Below are 5,228 nucleotides of genomic sequence, written 5' to 3' on the forward strand. Positions count from 1 at the left end.
TGTGTGGGTTTGCTTCTGACCCCGGTTGGAAATGGCACAAGAGCAGCTGCCCCCTCACCCCCACATATTTTGGCACTTCCTGTTCCCTTCCCTGCTGGGAGCCAGAAGAAAAATCTCTCCAGTTTAATTGCAACCTGCAGTAAGTGTGATCAGCAGGACAGGTGAAGAGTGTTGGGTATGGAAAAGAAGGGCCAGGTGGTGGAGGAAAGGGTTGGGGATGAAGACCCTGAGCACTGAGGATCCTCCCCAAAGCTGCCTTCTCTTTGCCTGTAACTTATTCCACGTGCTTACTGGAACCAGGTGGGCAGCATCCTTCCCAGCAGTGACACCTCCCTGCCATGATCCTCCTTGTCTGAGACTTTTGGGTCACTCCTCGGGATCTGGGGAACACGAGGTCACAGGTTACCGATGGCTGCACATCCGGCAGCAAACGCGGGCGGCTGCGCTCTCTGGAGCGTTCTCAATTGACTCCTCACGGGGTTATTCATTTTACATGAGGAAGAGACATGACAATGTAATATCCTGAATTAGTAGGCAGAAATCACTCGTAAAAAAATTGACTACCACAGTTGTTTTACTGCCTTCCTTACTGCATTTCGTCCGCTCTATATTTAGAATTATTTTTAATTGCATTTAGGAAGGAATGACTCATCGGGCATGTTTCTGAACCATGGCTGGGGTAGAGTGTGGTATTTATTTGGATTTATTTGTTTGAATTTTTGCTGCCCTTCAAGAAGGCATCATACACACAGCTTATTGGGTGACCTTCACAGGAGTGGGAAACTCCGTGAATAGATTCCCAAAAAGCCGCTCCAGAGCAAGGTAAAGAACGCAACACTGGCTGAAGTCAATCCCTTTTCCCATAAATCCCACTTTACCAAGCGCCTCTTGCATCTTCAGGAGGGAAGAACAAAACAAAAGGGAAGTGAACACATTTACCTGTAACCATTTGTACCGACTTTTGTTATCACAACACGCTTTTGTAATAAGGCTGAACGAAACCTGAAATCAGCAACGTGCTGAATTCCTGCTACACTGGAACCTCTGGGAGATCCTTCAGGTTAGTCCTGTCTTGCAGCTGGAGAGCGAAACTCATTGATTGGTGCCTGAACCAAACTTGTATTTTTTTACATGTGTTTTTACTATGTCTTTCATTTAAGAGCTCTCTGAAATTGTCCATAGTGATAAATATATATTTGGGGGTGCTTGCAGAACCGAGGCTCTTATTTACATCTGTGAAACTGTTCCAGCAAGAACTCTATTTTCCCTTAAACACCTGGGTTGTTCCACTTAAGTTGTGCTTAAGGGACTGCAGTAAAGATACCAGTGACATTTGTTATGTAAATATTAAGAATATACCAAACAAAAAGCCAAGCTGTTGTAAAATTACACCATGGAGACCATTGTGTTCGGAAGCGGATGGAAGTTGTTTCTTTTGTGAGTCATTTCCACATTTTTTTCCTTCCAGTTGTCAATGCTGCACTTGTCAAAAGGGAATCTTACCACTTCTCACGTTAAAAAATGCAGCCACTTTAATGAAATGTGCAAGCTAAACAGTCAAGTGTTCTCTGTTGGAGCATCATGGCACTCGGGTACTGCTATCCCACTGCACCTCTGAGCATGCAGGAATAAATCAGTGATCCTAATCCATTATCTGATACGGAGAGAAAGTGTGCAGGAGGGTCTTTCACAGTCATTTAACTGATCTCAGGTAAAATTCCTTATCATTGAGCAATGTACAGCGGGCACATGGTAATTTTCCTGCTGTCATGGCATTATTGATCCCCTTGAAGTCCCTTTATCCCATCTCATTTTCTTTTGATAAGACACCTGTCTAAAATGATGCCTGGTAGTAGATGTTCTCCTTTTCCCATTCAAGCTTTTTTATTTATTTATTTTTAAAACCCTGAAATGCAGAACAGAGCTCCTGGCATCCTGCTTCTCCAGGGATGTTTCTGTGGCAGAGAAGTTCTGTATTGTGAATCCATCTACTTCATCTCAAATCCTACAGTTTTCCAGCCAGTCTGGGTTGGTTGATATGAGGTCTGCTCCTAGGGCTTGACAAAAATCTGCTCTTTGTCTTCTACTAAGAGTTCTCAGGATTTAAGAATATTTTAAGCTTCTCTTCCATGGGTGATTTAGGCAGATACTTTGCTTTGGACAATACACTGCTTGCCTTCACCTCTTTGCCGGCGCTTATTCCAGTTCCATAATTTCATAAATTACACTGGTTTAAATTCCCCATTTTCAAGGTTTCTTTGAACTTTAATTTGATTCGAGCTTATTTTTAATTTTACCTTCTGCTGCTATAAAGGATTAGAAGTAATTTGTTCAGAACTAGAATGACTTGAAAAATCAGCATAGTGAAGCCACTCACTTAGAACACTTCTATTCCAGTGAACTCTGCCATATCAAAGGGAAAAGGATGCTAGAAAATGTCTTCTCCCTGAATTGAAATGATGAAATATAAAACATAATGAACCTGCTGCATAATAGATGTGGACTAATGCAGGAAAGAGTGATTACAGTTAGTGCGTAAATGACTACGTGTGTCTAGATTGCATATAAAAATTACTGTGCTACAACGTTATTTGGGTTGCAAAATCAAGCACTGAATAGTTACAAACTAATAGAATTAAGGGCTGTGTAATCTTTATTCTGTCCCCTTCTGTTTCTGTCCTTTGCACTGAATTGGGTTCTGGAAAATAAACACTGAAGTGATTGTATAATTAGGAATAAAATTGCAATATAAGATAACACGCTGTAGGATAACAAATATACTTCTTCCACACTGCCAGTTTTTTGATTTTAAGCCCACTATTAACCCAAGGGAAATGGTAATTTTGGATGGTGAAGGGATTTTGCAGGCAGAGATTAAAGGTGCAGTTCCAGCTCCAGGCGAAGTTCTCCTGGCACCTGGGGACCTACCGGGGCTTTTGTAAAAAGTTACAAAATTTCTCCATAATAAAAATCTGGTGTGTAACATTAATGCCCATCCTTGGTTATTCTATCATGTCTCTACGACATAAATTAAGTGAAGTATAGAGTCTTTGTCTGGAGTTTGGCTGCATTTATTCCAAGGAGCACTCTGAACTCTTGGAAATCAGCGAACTGCTGCAATTACAGATGAGACTCTAAAATAAGGGAACTATGATGAACTGTCCCAATTTACACAGAAAACGCATGTGAAGATTTACTGCTTCCAGCAGGAAGTTTCCAAAGGAGTTGCCAAACTTCTGATTGCAACCTGCAGGGGAGGGGAAGAACCAAAGTTTTAAATTCATTTCCCAGTTGGGTCTTCCCTTGGTTTGCAGAAAAAGTGTGAAAACGTAAAATGAAAGAGTCAAAAAGAAAGGTAGGTCGCAGAGCATTGTCCGTTCATGGGCATTAAACAGGCTGAGTTAATTTAGTAAATAGTTCCAGGCATCCTGATGCTCGTGGAATATTGGAGTAGCTAAACCACACAGAACAGGGAAACAGGTAAATATTATTGTTTACTCCGGATTGTATATAAACAGAAATCGATGGTCTTAGGCGTGTCAGAGGGATGGTGCTTCCTCGGGGAATTCTTCCTGGCGGCACCAAAAGCAAAGGAGGACGTGCGGGGCGGGGGAGAGGGGGAAAGCCGCGCGCTCATTACACAGCTGGCGCTAATTGGGCTCCTCAGGCTGAGGAGCCGCACCTGTGGCAGAAGGTTCTGGAAGCAGGTGCTTGCCTGAGGGGGAGGCTGCGGGACGGCGGTTGGGCTGCTCCCGGGATGCGCAGGTAAGGGCTCTCGGTTTACTAATTATATTAGAGGGTTTTTTATGTGTGTTTTTAATAGAAATGCTTAGGAAAAAGAGGTGTTAGGGTGATGATTGTAATTTTCTGCTGAATCGTGCCACGGTTTTAGTGTATTTCTGTTCGTGAGGCGCTGAGGGTCTTGCAGAGTTTTTTGTGAGGCTTCTTCTTGAGGAGTTTTTTTGTGAGGCTTTTTTTTGCGGAGTTTTTTTGTGAGGCTTTTTTTTGCGGAGTTTTTTGTGAAGCTTTTTTTTTCGGAGTTTTTTGTGAAGCTTTTTTTTTCGGAGTTTTTTTGTGAGGCTTTTTCTTGCGGAGTTTTTTGTGAGGCGTTTCCTTGCGGAGTTTTTTGTGGGGCTTTTTCTTGCCGAGTTTTTTGTGGGGCTTTTTCTTGCGGAGTTTTTTGTGGGCTTTTTCTTGCCGAGTTTTTTGTGGGGCTTTTTCTTGCTGAGTTTTTTGTGGGGCTTTTTCTTGCCGAGTTTTTTGTGGGGCTTCTTCTTGCCGAGTTTTTTTGTGGGGCTTCTTCTTGCCGAGTTTTTTTGTGATGCTTTTTCTTGCGGAGTTTTTGTGAGGCGTTTTCTTGGGAAGTTTCTCGTGAGGCGTTTTCTTGGGAAGTTTCTCGTGAGGCGTTTTCTTGGGAAGTTTCTCGTGAGGCGTTTTCTTGGGAAGTTTCTCGTGAGGCGTTTTCTTGGGAAGTTTCTCGTGAGGCGTTTTCTTGGGAAGTTTCTCGTGAGGCGTTTTCTTGTGGAGTTTCTTGGAAGGCTTTTTAGGGATTTTTTGTGGAGTTATTTTTTTTTATATGGGGGTCTTTAATTTGTTGCGGTTTTTTGTGAGGGGAGCAGTAGTGGGTTGTGGGGAGATTTTTTGTTTTGGTTTGGCTTTCCTATTTTTTTCAATTTTTCCCTATTTTTAATCTTTTTCTGCCTTTTCCCCCCTGCAGTTTTCCCTTACTTTTTAGTTTTTTTCATTTCTTTCCTTTTTTCACTTCTTTCTTTTTTTCATTTCTTTCTTTTTTCCATTTCTTTTTTCATTTCTTTCTTTTTTCATTTCTTTTTTCATTTCTTTCTTTTTTCATTTCTTTCTTTTTTTCATTTCTTTCTTTTTTTCATTTCTTCCTTTTTTCATTTCTTCCTTTTTTCATTTCTTCCTTTTTTCATTTCTTCCTTTTTTCATTTTTTTTCATTTCTTTTTTCATTTCTTTTTTCATTTCTTTTTTTCATTTCGTTTTTCATTTCTTTTTTCATTTCTTTCTTTTTTCATTTTTCTTCCTTTTTTCTTTTTACCTCTTTTCCCTTTTACTTTACTTTTTTCCCCCTTTACTTTACTTTTTTTCCCCTTTACTTTACTTTTTTTCCCCTTTACTTTACTTTCCCCCCCTTTACTTTACCTTTTTCCTTTTACTCTACTTTTTTCCTTTTACTTTACTTTTTTTCCTTTTACTTTACTTTTTT

The sequence above is a fragment of the Empidonax traillii genome, unplaced genomic scaffold (genome assembly GCF_003031625.1).
Source record: "Empidonax traillii isolate 1590-97213 ecotype Southwest subspecies unplaced genomic scaffold, ASM303162v1 scaffold941:size231608, whole genome shotgun sequence".
Taxonomy (NCBI): domain Eukaryota; kingdom Metazoa; phylum Chordata; class Aves; order Passeriformes; family Tyrannidae; genus Empidonax; species Empidonax traillii.